General features: G+C 39.0%; 1 protein-coding gene across 3 annotated transcripts in view; it reads right to left on the reverse strand.

The window, feature by feature from the left end:
- The window catches only part of B3GALT1 (beta-1,3-galactosyltransferase 1), a 179,506-nt gene extending 160,365 nt beyond the window's left edge, over positions 1–19,141 (reverse strand). For 2 of the 3 annotated variants that reach the window (XM_033064640.2, XM_033064637.2), the window contains exon 1: positions 19,092–19,141. The gene's annotated coding sequence lies outside the window, so the exon portion shown is untranslated. Of the gene's footprint in view, positions 1–13,759; positions 13,908–19,091 lie in introns of those variants that run through there. The other variant, XM_033064639.2, reaches the window with a different exon arrangement.
- Positions 19,142–19,607: the final 466 nt, after the last annotated feature.

Below are 19,607 nucleotides of genomic sequence, written 5' to 3' on the forward strand. Positions count from 1 at the left end.
AGAATTTTCACTGTCTCCCTGCATTCTCTGGATGCTCATTGATGCTTTGAGAAAGAAAAAAAAGGTAGACTGAATTAAAATTATGCCATATTTCACTCTTCAGAGTATAACTGGAATTAAAAGGTATAGAAATGTTTCCTTTATGTGAATCAGGTAATAGTTTTGTAAGAGTGGAGTAAAAGGAGTGCCATTTTTATGTAATCAGTACAGCAAGTTGGGTTGTTACATACCCAAAGAAGTTATGGCATTTTACTGCAGATCTGGAGTGGATCATCACAAGTGATAGAAGAGGTTTGAATAGTACCATGCTGCTTTAGCCAGACAATGCAAAGCTGAAAAGGACCATCAAATCCTCATGTCTTTTTTTAGAAATTAATGCCAAGAAATCAGTGAGCTTCTTCCATGTCTCCTCTGAGAAGAATATCCTTGGGCTGCGCATAACACAAGCAGTTGTCTTCCCTACTCAGTGTAACACAGCCTGACTTTTACCTGGGATCAGTGACCTGTAGTAAATTCATGATGGATGGGATGATTCTGGAAGAGCATAAAAGTAAACCAAGAATGAACTCTAGAGAGTGATGTAAGTCTTTGTGATTTTAATGTAGAACCTTTCTTGGCAAAATGTCTGTGAATACAGTCAAGAGTAAGTTATTTAATTACCAGAATACCTTATGAGCAAACTAAGGACCTTGCTGCTTTATTTAAATGCTGGTTCAGATAATGGAATCCTGTATTTACCCTCTTTACCTTCTTTACCCAGGATACACAGGTGCATAGTTAGCATATAGGCTTCAAGAATAAAAAAATCAGGTTTGTATCCATAAAAAATGGTAAAGACAGATGTGAGTGACAAGACCAATTGCCCAGGGGGAAAGTAGTAACTTTTTGGAGCTGATGATGACTTGGATACAAAACATCCTCTGTCTGACCTTATCTGCTAACTGCAAGTCATTCTCACTGCAAACAAGGATTTGCCCTGTCAGATTGTCAATACCATCTATCTCATATTTATTACAAATTACCCCATTTTTCACTGTGCTGGCTTTGGTCGGGACTTTCTCACCTCAGTGTAAGAATGTAGCTGAATGCTTCTATGTCTCTGACACTAAAGCTCAGCATGCCTGGGGTGGGGGCTGATGAGGAAAATGACATAATAGATGTTGACTGTTTCCCTTCCCTACATAAATAATGTCAGGAAGGTTGTTGTGGCAGTGCTTTTGGCATTAAATTATCTAATGGTAGAAGGGTCCTGATTTTTCTTCTTATTGTTAACATTCAAGTAATTCCTTTTACATGGAAATTAGAATAAAGCAAATGTAGTATCAGGAGATAACGTGCAATACAGCTTTCCTCATTTCTGTGCACCAGTATTACCATTTGGGGAAGAATAAAGTGTGATTATTTTTCTTAAAGGCATTACCTGATTTATTTCTTCATTCAGATGACAAGGCAAAGCAAACTAGTTTCACTTTTCCCATAGGCTTTCAAACCAGAAAACCGTCTGTCTTCCTGGTAGATTTTCCATTTTCTAATGTAGGCAAATAATTTTTTAGAAGGCCAAAGAACTAAGGAATCCTTATTCTCAGAAGCTACCTAGAACCAGACAGAGCTTCAGCTTGGTGTCCTGAATTTACCCAAACACACTACAGTGTTACAAGAGGTTGTTTCCAGAGGTGCTAGAACATCATTTTTTCCCAACAGTGCATTCATTTGTCCCAACAATTATCTAGCACCACTAAAATTCAAAGACTTGCAGTGCCAAACTTGGCTTTGAAACAAAAGTGTATTTGTGAGCAGATAGGCAGTGATGGCAGGTGTGTACCAGGACAGGAGTCTCTGCGAGGCAGGGCCGGTCACTCAGCCAAAGCTGCATCCATGAGCAAGACACAACTACACAACTCCTGCTTCAGTGGAAAAGGGCCACTGCTGGATTAGCTCAGCCACTGAAGATGGCTTTCTCACTGGGACCACAAAAAATGCTATACTTTATTCTCAGTGTCTGTAAAACCTACTCAGGAGAGAAAAAGAAATTCTACTGTCAGATTAGCAAAAACAACTGGGAAAATGGTTGTCTTGATTTTTAGGCTCTTCTGTTTCTGTATTTTCCCTTATTGAAAAACCCCAAATAGCCTGTTCCACACACTGGGCAGAATTTTTAGTAGTTATCTCCTTGTAAATGCTTCTTAGAAATGTAAGCTTCAATATATTTCTAGCTAATGAATAAGATGCTACTAAATTTATCAGTATATAATGTCCTTCTTGATGTTCTGGTGTAAACCAGGAAAATGTAACTGTCAGAAATAACATGAATATAATTCCAATCCTTTTAATTTAGTGAACTGGCTCAACTTTAATACATAGATCTGAGATTACTTCTGGGTCTTATTTAATGATGGTTTCTTTGAATTTCATCTTCACTTGGAGATATTTTATTTCTCTTTTTTGATCAAGTACATTTGTCCATATGACTTATCTTCAAGATAGGGAGATGATAATTCTTTCCCATTGTAAATATGCCCCATAACTTTTCATAAAGTTGTAGGAGTACTAGTATTATTCCCATCCAGAAAACCATGAGCATGCAAGGATCTCAGTTTAAAACAAAACAAACAACCCCCCCCCAAATTCAAGCATGTTTTTAATAAGCCTAATCATTAACAAAGTACAGTTTTTCCTTCCTACATTACATACATTTTTTTGAGCTAAAACAGGTATTAGTAAACATGAGTTGTCTAACAAGCCAATTTGTTAGAATTCCATATAGATATTTTTCTGTTTTTTGTAAGACTTTGATTACATTCCATCACTTTAGAGAGTGACAGTAAAGTTATATTAGAAGTACCCAAAATTCCAAACATTATTTTAGTTTTTAAGGACTCATATAATAAATCTTTTGATCCTTACTAATTTTAAATAACTTTATTTGTTAACCCAAATGAAAAAAAGTTTAATGTTTATTAAATTAAACAGAAATTGTTTCTAGTACCACTGTTTACATTGCTCTTAATATTAATTTGGTTTTAGTTCTTATCTTTAAGAAAAGTGACAAAATATGCTGTATTTAGAAAGTGAATGCTCATAAGAAATGCTTTAGCTGGAGGAGAAGCTTTATTGATTTTTAGGGGTGGGATTTGGGAATTGAATTTTTCTGGAGCATAACATTTTATTTACTAGTGGTTGATAAACTGCACTGTCACCTGCCAGCTGGCTTCAGTTAAAGAAAGCTGATTGATAGCCCAGAACATACATATGAAGAACAACATTATAAAAGTGGTAGAAACTTCTTTTCCCCCCCTACAATTAGTCAGGCTAAGTATTCCTTTGGCTTGAACAGGGTCATTCTTATTATTTATTGCCTGCATTATTCTAACTCTTACAGGTACCAATTGCTATTAAAGCTTCTGTCTACTCGGCTCTTAACATACTGTGAAAAAAATTGGTTTGGACACACTATACAGTCCCTGAATGCATATCATCATACAGTGGAATTTAGACATTTATCCAGGTGTCACCTGCTATTTCTTGCCCTTTGTATGAAGATGCCTGTGTTAGAAAAAGTACTCCAGTGTTCAGGAGTAAAATTAAAAAACTTAAATGCAGGTAGAAAGCAATAGCTTTTCCCCAGTGAGTTTTTGGTTTGGTTGGGTTTTTTTCTTTTGGTTTGATTTTGTTGTTGGTTTTTTGTTTATGAGTGTGGGGTTTTTTTTGAGGTTTCCAAAATAACCTCATAACTAATTCCTTCAGTTTTCTATACAGAGGACTAGTTTTAGATGTGGGCACCAGTAAACAAAGTAACAGTGACATAACCACGTGGCTGTTTCTTCATTTCTCTGCCTTACTTTTCGTCTGAACCTTGCCTTAACTAACCTTTTTCATGCTGGCTGTGGTCTGCACACAAATGCTGTTCATACCTGTTAGTCCTGTTTCTTGCCTTGTGGTTTGAAACAGGTCCTTCTGTCAAAGGAACATGCCCTTCTCAAAGGGTCAGAAGCCCAGCTCCACCTGCCAAGTTTTCTACTTGAGTTAATAAAGGATTGGCAGCAAGGCCAAGGAGGCCTGTACCATCATACCAGTATTTTATACCCATCTTTTCTGTCATCAGATATGTAACAAAGAATGCAAGTGGCAGACAGTAATCTTCATTTTAATTGGTATTATAAGTGACTTATAATTTAAATTATATGTAATTTTCTGGACCACCAATTTTGGTTAAAAACAATGCTAAATTAAACTGCTGTTATCAGAAAGATGTATCTTTATCAGATATACTTTTTAAAATCATTTCAGGGGGCTGAAAGCAAAAAGCAAACCCAAACAGCTGAATGAAAACCACATAAATTTGTATAATAATAATTAATTTATAAAAATATAATCAATTATATTAAAAAAATAAAACTACAGGAGGAAGTTATTGTATTTTATTTTAAAAAGAGCAATTGGATCTTATGAAAAAGGAACTAAAGTGTTGAGGAGCTAAACTGTTGAAAGAGCCAAATACCTAAAGTTTGATTAGAGAAGGAAAAAAAAACTCCTCTAACATTTAGAAAAGGTTGGAGAAGTCAATAATCTGCAAAAGCAGATTATGAAAGGGTTTTCTAAAATCTTTAGCTAGCATAGCTAGTGTACATAACTTCATTAACTTCAGCTGCATTTTGATAGTATCTGTTCACAAAGTTTTATGAAGGCCAAGTCCAATGGGTTTCAGATTGTTGTTAGGAATAACATCATGTTTTCAGACAGCTTACTGTGAAATTGCTTATTGAAAGCATCTTTCAAGGTGAGGCAGCTGAGCCTGGAATGATAAAATTGCTTGAAAACTATAAATATATGCCATACAATATTTCAAGAAATGGCAGACCCTTTAACTGCACAGTGCAACTCATGCCCTGTCTGAATTCTGCTGTGGCCTAAAAATAGAATACCTTTTGTTTTTATCTGAACATCACACTACTTGCTTGGTTCTTTAATCATCTAATTAAAGAGTATTCCTAACATTTTTGATTTTTTAATTCACTTTGAACAAATGCAGTAATTGCTGAGGAAAACACACTCCATTTCTGTGTACAGTATGTGAGACAAACTTGCACCAGTGCTCAAATGAGTGAAGCAATTAACTTAAAGACAGTATCACTGTATTGATGCAGTAAGGAAAAAATACTGGAGAGATTTTAACTATTATAGTAAAATGAAAATCTATAGCAATATTTTGATAAATTTTGGAAATAGTCAGTGCTATAAAAACAAGTAACCAGTGTTATAGCTCTATAATTTATGTATTGCATTTACAGTTTTAATAATATTGAACTGCTAAAGCTGTGCTTTCTACCAAAATAATTCCAATTCGACAGATTCTGAAATAAAGTTATGAAGTCCTATAACCAAGTAATTGTAAAGGTTTATATTACAGATGTTGCCATTTCATAGCCAAGCAGTTTTGTTTCCAAATGCAGTGGAGCATTTTCACTTTGGAGCAGGGCTAGTCAGATCCCCCCTGATTTAGCCATCCTCATTTTGTTAAACATATAAATGGTAACACAGACTTCCAGTCAAGTGAGCTGGTCTTAAAATAAGACAACACTATTTGGAATTCTTAGTACTTTGTTAATTCCAAAGATCTGTCAAATACATGAAAACACAGGTTTTACTTCTCCTTTGCTGTGTTCTTTCCTCCCATCTAGCCAATGCATTAATTTTCTGCTCACCTAATCACAGCCCCACCTAAGGAACATACAGTGCTGACATGCTCCTGTCAGCCGACTGACACGTGTACTGTGCCTTGTGTACCACAGTGGCTCTGTCACCAAACATTACTAAGAACATCCATCTCATCTTTATTTTTTGTACAATGAGATGTGCTCTGTGAATGTAATATTCAGCTCTAACCACTCTGAGGTAAATTATCAGCACAGTGCATTTTACACGACTCACATTATATCCCACAGATGCAGTGTAAGCTGCTCCCTAGCAACTGCAGCAAAAATATACCCCTTCAGGCATTTTTCCAGCTTAAGAAACCAACTTTCTATTTGATGAACTTCATATATAAAACAATCTTGACTACTGTCACCTCAAATTGTTCTGACTAATGGTCCTTAAGATGCATTTTTAGCCCTTTGCCTTGTTTGGGTTCTGATACTGAAGCTTCTTTTGCAAACCTTCCACCTCAGTGATTTTAGCACCAAGGAAAAAATGTATTTTTCCAAACCAAGAAATGTCTTCCCTATAAGAACTAACTATTTATACAAGAATTATAATCATGAGCTAGAAATGCGTTTTAGATGGAAAATCTCCTAGCATGCTGGCAAGAGTGAAGACCCTGGATTTATTTTGTGGAATGCCAAAGTCTTTTGGTTGGACTTCATTCACATACTGAATGGAATTGCAAGTATTTTCAAAGAACTATAAGCTTTTAAGTAGACTATTGCTTCTTGTGTCATCCAGTCTATTTAAGTGAACTTAGTAAATATCTGGGGAAAGACAGAAATTAGCCCTTGTTTAAAAACAACTAGCCTCATGCTCATGCATCACACCTTGTGAATAAGATGTGGCTGCTGTGACATTGTTATTCATTTTAACACATCATAAAATATGTTAAATGTAATACCAGAATAATAACAGCCCATTAATACTTCACAAATGAACAGAACTGTTCACCAACATTTAGAAATTTCATCCCCTCTGCTAGGGAAAGGGTGTTACAGCAGTTCCTCAATGGAGTCAAGTCTTCAAGTGTGATGCTCTGAGGCTTGCCAGGTTAGCATGTTTAGGCAGAAGCTAGTTTGCTGGTTTTGGACTCATCTACATCAGCCTCCACTGGCATGCAACTCTGTGCATGGGCAAAAAGACAGCACCTGTTAGCTAGCGACGGAAAAAGCAAAAGTAGAACAGCATTATCCTTTCCCTTCAGGAAATTCTGTCTTGGGAACTGTTACTGACCTCTGAAGAGAATGGAATCTCTCCTTTCAGTGGAACAGGACAACCACCCCTGCTCTGTTGACTGGTACCTCTCTGATTAAAAGCAAAACATGTGCTGTGTGACTACATGTCAAGCATCTTCCTTGGCACTCTTTAGTGAAACTGTCTCTGAACAAGAGTAAATGAAATTCACATACAGTTTATGCCAATTTTTGAGGTGACCCTAGAACAGGGCCCTGAACAGCATCTCACATGGCAAAGCAGAAATGCATTTTCTAAGAAGTCCTGTGTCACCACCTCCTGAAGTGAAATACTATACAGAAATTGGCATATTTAATAAACTGCCACTGAAGTAAATCATAGTTAGGACAGTGCTAACAGACATGCCCAATTCCTGAACCAAAGTACTCAGCTTCAGTCACTGGATAACTACCTTGCACACAAAATGGCATTTCTATGAGAGTCATGTGTTCATCGCTTCCATATTGAATAAACATTGGAGTTCAGACTACACTGCCATCAGAGTGTTCAATGCAGTATAGCTGGTAGTGTTATGAATTCAACCTTGATGCAAAGTGTTATTAGTAGTAGCACAGTCTTTTGTTCAGTGTGATTCTCATTTCATGAACAAACATTCTGTTGACTTTTCTGTGACATTTATGTAATTTAGTCAGACCTCTATATGTTTTAATGACCTAATTAAAAGAACTATTGTCATACCACTATCTAATGTAGCAAGAAGAAGAGGCAGGCTGTTTCCCTTTTAAGCTAACAGGCACAAATATAACAGCTTGTGGTTCAGTTCTGAATTTCCTCAGAACAAGAACTAACTGGGGTGTTTGTATAATGCCCCAAAGGATGAAAGAGTTACGTATTTTAAAGGAACAAAGAACATATGGATGTGGCATGCCTTCCTATGTATGAAAATATAGCTGGATCAGAAGAGAAAAAAATAAAAATCATTTTGTAAATGTTACACTCAGGAAAAAAAACAAAAAATAAATAATATACACGTTTTCTAGCAATGCTCAAACCATCCTTATAAAACAGATCATACCATTTTATTTCAAATCTCCTTTAAAACCTTCAAATGCATGTCAACTTTAATATTAACTGTATTGCCAACTTAAATTTTTCACCCAAACTCAGTTTTCACTTTTTTATTTCTCTCATTATTTCCAGAATAAATATACTGCAAAAATTGAGCAAGGTGTTCCTGACAGTAAACAAATAATAAAAGAACAAATTCAGTACAGATACTATTCTGATTAAGCCCCAGGCTACAGTTTTTGTGGGAAAGGAAGGTATAAATCTTTGCAACAATATGTTCTAGAGAAAGCTGTTAAATAGACTAAAATCTACCTAAATTCTGAACTCTGGATTCACTAAAATTCAGGGAAGTCCTGGTTTTTCATTCTTATGGAAGAAGGGAAGGAACTTAAGACTGGTGGAATTTAACTGAGATGCTAGAGATCACTTTCAGTTAGTCCAGTGGGCTTTGGATAAGGATGTTAATGTGAAATCCACTTTGCAATCAACTACTTTGACTTTTGAAAAAATATTTTATTTCTATCTGTATAGTTATATATTAGCCCACCTTTTATGTGGTTGTTAACAATTAATATGGTCATTTCATTCTTATGGTTCTGTTTATTGTAACTTTTCTTTGCATAAAAATTATTTAAGCAGAATAATTGCACTGTGAAAAATAACTCCAGAGAGGTGTAGTTGAGGTTCTTCTTTTAAGGTGTGCAAGGTTATTACAATATTTCATTACCACAAAACAGTACATCTTCAGATAGAGGCAGTATTAGCTTGTAAAGTTTCTTGTTACCATGCTACCAACCTTTGCTTGTAAAACAATTTAATCACTTTCATATTGGTTATACATGAAATATTAGTGCTATGCTTCACGGGGAACACCTCCTGCATTTTCATTACAATATAACTGTATTACTTACAGAGTCAGGAAATCTAGAAAAAAACAGTCTTCCAGTTTCAGGTGCTCAATTCAACCAATCTGGGTTTCATTATTTTCTAGACTCCACATGTCATCTCCATGGCTCTTTTAGTTATCTTTCATATTACCACCTATTAGTACTGCTAAAATACTCTAAGTCTTTGTCTTCTGAGACAGAAAACAACTCAAAAATTTTAATATCCTGTGAGATAACGTGGTACTTATAGATCTAACATTAACATTCTTATCTAGCTACTGTATAGCAAAAGAAGCTAAGACTGCCACGATCTTTATGGTTTTACATATGAAAGACATGGTCATCATCTTCAAAAGATCAACATTTTATTTTTCAACAATGAAAATATATGAAAGTCAAACAAATGTCTTTATTTTCCTCCATTAAAATAGTCTATCAGATAACAAAGAAGAGATGTTGTTATTAATACCAGGCCCTTCTTGACAAATCAGGCAAAAGTGTCATCCAGTGAGTGATGAAGTCCTGGCGCATAAGAACAACACGTACAAAATGGAAGCAATTATAAAATTCTGAGATAGTACACAAGACAACAGATTAACAATGTAGGCATGCATAAATACATACAGCATATTTAGATTATTTTTGAATGGCGAAATGTTGAAACTAAACTTCTGATCAGCATTTTTGTCATCACTTTGGAACTGCTAGGCCAGGCTCTTGAGTGTGTGAGATTCTACAAGTGGAGTAGGCTGTCACAAAGCCAGTTAACAGCCACTTGAGTCTGTAGTGTCCTCACACAACTGTGGTGCCACCAGCAAAGGCTCAACCAGGGGAGCAGGCCATAGTGTCCTTGAACTTCACCCATTCAGGCAAGTACAAGTGCCACCATTTACCCTTGTATGTCTCTGCACCTAAAAATACTTCCCAAGCCAGCAGTTCTCATCCTGCTCTCCCAGTTGCCCTCTAGTGGCTAGGACCAACTAGTTCTGGCTATGCCATGTCCATAATGTGACTGAAACAGATCCACCCCATCCAGCCAGGACTGCTCCTTTGATTATCTCTAGCCTGAACAAATCTGCTCTGGGCTTCACAGCAGCAGGGAATCCAGGAGCCAAACCTGACACCATGTGTGTGCTGCACTGTGTGCAATCTTAACGTGTTCTGCAGATAACTCAGTCTCAAAGACTGTTTCGTTCCTAAAAGCATTTGTACTATAACTGATACCAAAACTGATTACTGGTATTAATCATCATAGTTTTTATTCAGAGGATGTTTCAACATACAAGATAGTATGCTTCATTCCATTTGACACACATGCTTTGTCTATAAGATAATCACGAAATACTTTTTAAAATGTAAAATCTGGTAGTATTTTTAATACAGCTGCTTGAAGTCATGTTGTTAAAACCATGACTAAAAATTACTTTCATCTACTCCATGTTGTGTAAGTGGAACCTTGGCCCAATAACAAAAATTGATAGTTTGAAAGGTGGGAAAACCCCATCTTTACTTTAAAAAGTTTGGGTAGATCTATAAAAGTTGGAAAAACCACACAGAACCTTTACTGCATAGAACTGCATTAACAATAATTCTAAATAGTTCTAAAATATCAGGTCACATGCAGTCAAAACCACCTGAGCCCAAATGATTTTGCACAAAAATGCAACAGGTCAGAGTCTTCATTTCTCTGACAGCTGTACAAAGTGCATGGCAATGGCTCAGACATAAGTGACTTGTTTGCTCATGCCAGAAGTCTCACTACAGAGCAATCACCTCTTAACTCATCACTAGCAGCAAAAGGAAAGCATGCAGTAACTCGGCTGAGTGACCACTCAGAAAATAGGGACATAGTTTACAAAAGACAAGACTGATTAGCACTTCTAAGTTGCTTACTTTTATGGTCATAAAGAAATTTTCCATTCTCACTGTTTTCAAGTGATGGAGGAGATGATTTCCAGGTGACCTCAGCTGAGATACATTAACCAATACATGACTTCCCCAGACTTTGGAGTTAATATAGTAATATATAATATACAATTATATAAAATTAGATACAATTGTATAAAATCTGGCCATGGCTCAAACTCATATGCCTTGGTGCCTGCCTCTAAGTGGATCTGTGATCCCATGACAGCCAGCAAGAATCATCTGCAATAACACAGCCAGCAACAGTCAGATGCCTCAGTCAAAAACCACTGACACAATGCAACAGCAGGCAGAGGTTCAGGGAAGTTTTCCATCTCCAGGTGGGCTGTCTTTGTTCTGACAAGTCATTGCAGGCCAAACAAAACCTAGCAGAAGCCTATTGTGGCAGAGTGGTTGTTGTATGATCCAGCACTTCTGCTGCATATCCACATTCATTTACACATTTTACTATGACTTGATGCATGGCCAGATACTCAGTACAAGTGTAGCACTTTCAGAGGAAAGCCTATTACTTTTTCAGTTATTTTCTGTAAATTTTTCTTGAACTGTTTTGCAGTGTCATTTTATATTTTATGTTCTTAAAATAATTAATAAATTTTGTTTCAGAAAACTGAAATGAAAAAGTCTGCAAGTGGACAGCTGATGACTTGTGACAGCATGACTTTCCTCTCCCCAAACCTGCAGGTGAGCTTTTCTGCTTTTACTACTAAATTCTCTTGCTACCTACTTTTGTCATGATTGTTCATAAGATTAAAGCTCTCCTGGTATCAGATGATAAAGAGCAATTTTAGAATGTGAGCTGCAGTACCAAAATCAGCAGCAATAACAATTTAATTTATTTAATTTGCCCATCACAAATCAATAAACTGTACAGAACTTCTACAAATTAGTTCATAGTTTAACCAGTATTTTGTTTGATGCCTCTGTGTCCATGGACACACCTATGAAGAATTTTTATTTTCTCCAGAGAAACATTCAGAAGAAGATACCCATAAAATGGTATTCAGTATCTGCTCCTTGCTTGTAACTAGGACATAATGTGTTGAATTCTACTTCCATTGACTTCTAATTTAATGAACAAGATAGAATACATGGGTAAAAGAACGTTTTTTCCCAGTAGCAGTTTATCTTCCATGTGAAATGTTTAAATATGAACCAACTTAGAGAATCAGTAGCAGACTGGATGCTTGAATTCTATTCCAGATTTTTCTGGCCCATTTCAATGCCTGATTAATCAATGGGAATGTTTGACTTTGTACAGTAATCTGAAATCTGCACATGAAAATCTCCAGCAAGGAGGGCAGTCTCTTCAGGGTTTACAAAACATTTTTTCACCTTAGCTGCAAAACAGCAAAATATTTGTGTAAAAGTATTTCAGAGCAGAAGAAGTAATGTGCTCTTTAACAAAGTGATTGGATAGAGGTGAATCCTGAGCAAGTAAATTAATGACATCAGACTCAACATGAGCTAGTTGCCACTAACTTGGTGAGAAACTTTAATTTGAAGTGTAATTCTTGTAATGAAAACCTCATATATTTGAATCTTTAAGCCAACTTTAGCAGTGCTCTGTTACTGTCTAGCTTATTTTAAGTAAATACAGTATAAACTATATATAACAGAATTTGGTTTATTTTTATATTTGAGCTGAGATGCATTTTCTGTGGCCTTTAAACAAAAATCTAGCATACTCAAAAGCTTGCCAAAAAGAAGAAACAGTGGCTTTACTACAAAGTCTGAAATCCAAGTTAAATGTATTATTTTTCTATGCGGAAAAATCTTGCAAATGCTGAAAGCTTTAGGTAAACATTAATATAATAGATTTTTATAGTAAAATGCTATCACTGTACTAATGCCACTCTAACTAGCTGCCTGAGAGACCTTATGAATTACTGAGATTTAATGTATCTTCTTAAAAAGTAAATTAACTTGTTAGAATATTTTTGGACACCCACAATGGTGTGGTTTTATTTACATGTACCATTGTATCTACCTGAGTATTTTTTCTAGGGAAGAACATAGTAAAATTTGGCTAATAATTCTGAAGTATCTTTACAAAAATGTTAGATGAATGATTGCAGGCATCTCAACAGAAGAAGATATTGTCACAGCTGAACAATGGAACACAAGTTCCGTTTTTTACAGTGATAGTCTGTTTAAGGCAGATAAGCAGCACACGTGGCACTGCTCTATCACTGCTGCCAAATGCATTCAGCACAGATTCAGCAATTATCACTACTGTGGCCTGTAAGTACTGGGGAAAAAGACTCTGCAGGCTGACATTGTTCCTGTCCATCCATGACATCCTTACAGGCTGCCATGAGCTCACTGTGCCACACTAATTTTGAGCTGCATCAGCCAGCAGAAAGCTGTTTTGACTTTGCAGCTACTTGTACACATGGACATGTTTGTCATGAAGTAGCACCAGGTGCGTTTCAAGCACACCATGCAAATGGAATACAACAAAATCTTTTTCTTTGGCAAACTGCCTTGTTTTGGTTGGTACAGATTCCAGCAAACAACACCCATTTAATAGATCAGGAATATAACTTTAAAACACCCATGACAAAAATCAAGTAGTAGAAATATATTTGTTATGTACTTGAATACATAACAATTTGAAAAAAGCTTCTTCTGATGAACTGTATTATAGTGCAAAACAAAATGAAAGAAGAATCCTATTGCTGCAACCAACTACAGTTGGTAACAGTCTTTTAGACAACCAGATTTACACAGCAGATGACCACATAAATGGGCAGTAGAGCAGCTGGGGCCTTTTTCAAAGGAAATAAAATGCAATTCTTTAAGCTAAATATTTAAATTAACAAAACAATTCGCTGCCTACTCAAATAGTCCTGTACTTCTGCCAAGTATTCAAACAACAATAAATCAAGAAACAGAACAGCACTTCAGACTGGGGTTTGACAAGCACATAGGGCAACTATTAACTGCTGCTGTTCAACCATCTTGGTCTCCTCATTTACCTTCATAGTTCTATGTCCTCCCTTGCACAGCCTTCATAAGGTCCTCTGTGAAGCAGAGTCAAGCTGGCAGAAAGTGGGTTTCTGTTTTGTTTTGGCTTTTTAAGTCAGTGGCTAGGGTGGAGGAGTGGTCTTCTGCCAGACTTATGTGCTGAAGTAGTTCTGCAAAGGGTTAGGAAGGATGGTGTTACTGTGACTGGGAGAAGGGAAAACAGGATCATCACAAACACTGCTGGAGTTACTTGTCCTGCTGTGAATCCACATTTATTACTAAGTAACACAAAGTAGTAACACAGCACACTTGTAATACATTTCTGATGTTTCTTCAAATCTCTCTCTCAATGCTGTTGGCAATGCAGCAGCTTTCCTAAGTGACATGCTTTGAGTATGGAATGACTTGCCTGGCTTTGAACAAGGAACATGAAGAGATGCTTTCTATATGGCGAGCTTCCAGCCTAACCTCTAATACAACTGGGAGAGAGGAGAAGAAAAGCCTCAGTTATTATTTTCATCTTACTATGAAATGTAGTTCACAAATGAAAGGTGATTAATTAGATAGCACTGGAGTTAAGGCTGTTGTGTACTGAATCCATAGAGGCTAGGAAAGCATTAAAGGTATTTGAGTAAATATAGCTTTGCACTCCAATATTTTTAAAAGCTTCTTTGGTTTTAATTAAAAATAATTTTAACAGCAATCAACATGGATCAAATACCATATACCACTATTCTCAATTCCCCATTCACTGCAGTTGGACTAAGTGCTAGGAATGGCATTGTTTAGAGTTTTCTTTCTGTTTCATGTGGTCTGAATTTCTAAACACAGCATTAACCTGAGTTTACTGAAGTGCAAAAAAACAACAACAGCAAAAACCCAACGGAAAACCAAAGCCTGTGTTACATTCAAATGATTTTTAAATCTTTGAACACCCTTGTCTGATATGCTGTGACACTTTTATTCCTTGTAGACATACATGCAAAAAAACTCATAAGGTATGATACTGTTGGCAAATTTGAGACAATGACAAGAAGTTGTCTTTGAGCACAGAACTAATGCCACTGTGATGGCAAAGAGCTCCAGAAAGAACTGGGCAGGACTCAGAATGGACAAAAAGATGACAAATGAACTTCAGTGTGGATAGTAGATATATGTAGGCTAATACATCTCCTGGAAAATATTCTCAGTCATATACACACCATGCTGACAAATGACTGGAGAAAAATAATCCAGCAGTCACTATTGACAGATCCTTATACACAACAGCAAGGAAAACCCTAGCAAAACATTGGGTATCATGAGGAAAGGCATCGAGAAGAAGACAGTGCACATTTATACAACTTTAGTCCATCCACATCTCAAGTACTTCTGATCTCTGCATTTCAAGAACAGACTCTAGTCAGAGAGCAAAATATCAAAAGGATGGAGTGCCTGCCTTAGAAAAAGAGACTTGAGGGACTCTTTAGTTAGAAAAGAAGACTGAAGTAGAATATGAGCGATCAAATCATGAAGATGGTAAATAATGTAAAGCAGCTTGCTAAATCCTTTAGTAACAGAACTAAACCTAGGACCTTTTAAAAAGCTAGCACAGCATTAGTTTATAAAGAATTAAGTGTTTCTTTAGGTAGTAGTAAGGTTCTGGAACTTGTTGCCACAGGAGGTAGTGTAGATAGTAAAGCGTCAGCAAGTTTGAGAAAGACAAGTTCTTGGTTTGCAGGTCCACAAATGGGCTCTAAAACCACTGAGCAGAAATATACACACCATCCATAATATGACAAACAAGTATGCAGGAAGAGTACAAGAGAATAGGTTCATAAAATGGCGAGGTTTGCGTGTAGTCCCTAACAGCATCCTGTAACGTCACTGCTGGAGACCGAACCCTGAATATGAAGGTCCACTGGTCTGACACAGCAGAGCTTTTCTCATGTTCTTCACTTCAGTTGCCTTTAGTATTTTCTATTGAGCTCTGAAAAATCCATGAAGGTTACTTCTTAGCAGCTGTGAAAGATGGAGGTAAGATTTGAATAACAGCAGTCCTTCGGTATAAATTCCAACATAACATCCTATGCTAAACAACTAGTACAATATCTTTAAACAAAAATAAGAATCAGATTCAGGAAGAAATATTTGCATTACTCCAGGCAGTGTGACCCCAAAAAACCACAGATGTTGTTCCACAGCAAGATCAGCTATTTCAGTGGAACTGTAGCCACCTGCTGAGGGACAAAAGAAACAAACATCAGCCCCTCAAAGAGCTGAGCCGCAGAACTGCTCAAAGGGAAACAAGGTTAGCCATATAAGACATTCATGTTTTTACTAAAATCTCAAAAGATAGAGTTACAGCCTACTGGTACTCAGATAGCAGTCTGAAGAAATTGAATGCAAAAGCCAATATCTATTGGTGGTTTTCTGCCTTCCTCTAGAGAAACTGTTTATACATGAAATAGGTGTATTATAATTGCAATATTTTGAGAGTACTGATAATACAGAACACCTGCAAAGGGAAGAGGTATGCTGGCAACACTCCACAGAAATGAATAAATGTAGCTTAACAGTATTCTCACAAGATTTCAGTTATGTACCATTTTCTTTGTTCACTGCACTCTTCACCATTAGCTCCCTCACCAGTATTTGGTAACTACTTACTTAGATGCAAAAAATGCATATTTATGTATTTAATAAATATTTGTAGTGCTACATTAAATTATACATCTATGTATGCATTAAATTATGCATTTAATCCTTAAGGTAAGTAGAGTTTTGATGAGTAACTATTGCAATTATCTAGATTATGCCCATTAGTGTGGGACTTTGAATTGAAAGCTACAAAAATCAAAATGTGAGAGGGTTAAAAAGTGTCCGCTACACATGCAATAACTGGCAATTTTACATTTTAGGTAGTGATACAAGAAGAGGGATGTCTTGTAATTCAGATCTGTAATTCATTCATTATCATCTTGATTCATCTCTCTATTAATAGTAGCCACAAACAGACCCAAGACTCTTGTACATCCTTGCTTTCTCCTGGTTGTGTTGGGGAAAGCTGATCTCTTCCACTAACACATCTGCAGTCTGTCAGTCAAAGAACAACCTGCCCATCTTTGCCTCTCTCCCCCTGTTGAAGAGCTGTGTTCTCAGCATTGGGAGCTGAATGACGTTTTGAAAAGGTTTCCCCAGAACTGTGCATGGAAAAAAAGTATTTAAGACAAGGATTGCCTATGTAGTAAATACACTGGCATACATTCTCCTGCATGCATGTTGTCTTGGGAACAGCCCCACTGAAATGACTGTCACAAATAAAGTCTTCTCATTTGCTGAAGGTTCTACAGTTTACCCATTCACAAACTAAATTTTTAGATTAAAATGTGGTGTCACTCACAAGGGAGACCAGGGAGAAATCTTACTGTTTTCAGCCTGTCATTTACAGATTTCACTGCTCTCTTCCACAAAACAACCACAAAAATTTATGATATTCTTTTCTAAAAAAGCACATAAGGAAAACACGGGTGATGTTATGAGGCAGATGAGCAAAACTGAATGCATCATCACTGTGTGTGACATACTTGGATGAGGATTGTTCTTTACATTAATCTAAAATACTCTGACGACACTGAATCAAGTTAACTAAATGAGGTTTCAGAAAAACTGGTTTGACAATATGAGATTTGCTAAACCTGTATAGATTTTTACAGAATTAGAGATGTACAAGAACTGAGATTTCATTAGCAATTTTTATTCTGCCAAAAAATGATATTTAGTGGGTAACTGTGCAGGGAGGAAACAATATTTAACCTGTTTGCTCTAAATTCCACTCCTCAAATCTTTTACACTTACTTCTACCTTTGCCACAGTTGTAAAAATGGGCTTCAGCTCCCCAAAGCAGAGCATGTATGTGTTACAATGGTGTTTGCAATGGTTATTCACCCTTGCATCTATCACGATTTCAAACATTTCTGAAAATACATTATGCATCATGTGACTGAACACGTCCTTATGACTAACTAATCAGAATACTCTATCTAAGAAAGGGTGAACAAGATCCGTATACTCCTAGAAAGTAGAAAAGGAAGCTTAAAGGTACAGAGGAACAAAAAAGAAACCCCAACTAAATCAAACTAAATGCTCTTTAAATTTTCTGCAGTGTTTAAATATTTAAAATACCCAACCCAAGAGATGCAAAATGACCAACAGATAACACAAACTATTTTCTCTTCGTCTGTTAATTGCGGATGTTATCCTGCTTCCTACTGAATCAATGTCAAGCTCCTCTTTATTTCTATGACTGGAAGATCATGTTCTTCATCACAAAGTCCGGCAACATCCTGGCAGACCCCTTGAACTGTTACATAATCACGATACTTAATGTTTTACAATGATATCTCCTAAAGAGCATCTAAAGCCTGTTTTTTTATCTAAATTAACAAGATTTGACAACCCTTCAAATCCTTCCAATATCGTTTTTGTCATTAAAAATACAGTAGGTTGAAGAACAATGGAAAGGAGTGCATAGCGATAATGCACTTAATGCACAGGACTTCGTCTTTCTAATTCCTCCGTCTCAATAGCCAGTGGTCATGTATCTACTGTCACCGATACGCTTACTTTGAAATAACTTTTCTTTGAGCTAACTGTATTAACAACTTTAAGATCCAGTCTGTGGCCACATCGCCACCACTGCCGCCTTCGGTTGGGTGACTCTCCCCGCTGGGCGTCCGGGAGCATCTTCAAGTGAAACCCTCCCTAGAAGGGAAGTTCAACGCGCCGCCCCAAGAGAAGCGCGGCCGCGCTGATCGTCCCCAGCGCGGGCCCGGGGCACGTCCGCGCTGCCGGCTGCCGCTGCCGAGCGGGGCACAGCCGGGACCCGGGGCACAGCCGGGACCCGCGACACCGCCTTTCCAGCCACCACCCCCGGCGGCCCCGCACGGCAACGCCGGGGCCACCGTTCGGCGGCTCCGTTGGGCGGCCCTCCCGAGGCGGCGGAGCGGAGGGGCAGCGCCGCAGCCCCTACTGGAGGGCTGATGTCGCCCCTCGCCGCGGCAGCCACGGGCACCGCCGGCCGCCGCCAGCCGGGCGGGGGCAGACGAAGTTCCCACCGCACCGCCGGTCCCGCCCGGGGACCGCCGCGCCGAAGGGCACGGCAAGGGACGGTGGGGGACCGCGCCCGCCCGCGACCCCTGCCCGCCGCGGCCCAGCGCCGCCGGCCGCCCCCGGCATCCCGGCATCGCGCCCGCTCGCCGCTCCGCCTGTGCCGGCACCGCTGCCCACCGGCGGCCCCTTCAGCACCGAACGCAAAGGATGCGCACGCCGACGAGCACCCGCTTTCCCCCGGCCGGACCTTACCGGCCGCGCTCGCCGCCCTCGGCCACCCGGGCTGCCGCCGCTCCGCGCCGCGCTCCCGCAGCCGGGGCGCATCCCTGCTCCGCCCGCAGCCGCACCAGCCGGCAGAGCGCGCGCCGCGCGGGAGCGCAGCGCGGGCACCGGCGGAGCTCGCCCTCGCCGACTGGCACCGCCGGCAGCCAATGGCCGCTCGCGCCGCGCCGAGGGGGCGGGACGGCGTGGCGAGAACAGGCCAATGGGAGCTGCCCCGCGCGGCAGCGCCGCTTCCGGGCGGCGGGAGCCACACTGGGGCCGTGCCGGGGCCGTGTGCCCGCCGGGGCGCTGTGCTCGGTGTCCCCACCGGGCAGCCCCCCGCGGGCTCTCCGGGACGCGCTGCAGTCCCGGCAGAGAGTGCCGGTGGTGATAATGCACGCGGCTGGGCCAACCTTGGCCATCCCCAGCCACTCTGGAAAACGGGAGCGGGCTGAGGGCCGGCCGTGCCGGTGGGCAGCGTGTGCCGCCCACTCCCCGCGTGCACAG

The sequence above is a fragment of the Catharus ustulatus genome, chromosome 7 (assembly GCF_009819885.2).
Source record: "Catharus ustulatus isolate bCatUst1 chromosome 7, bCatUst1.pri.v2, whole genome shotgun sequence".
NCBI lineage: Eukaryota > Metazoa > Chordata > Aves > Passeriformes > Turdidae > Catharus > Catharus ustulatus.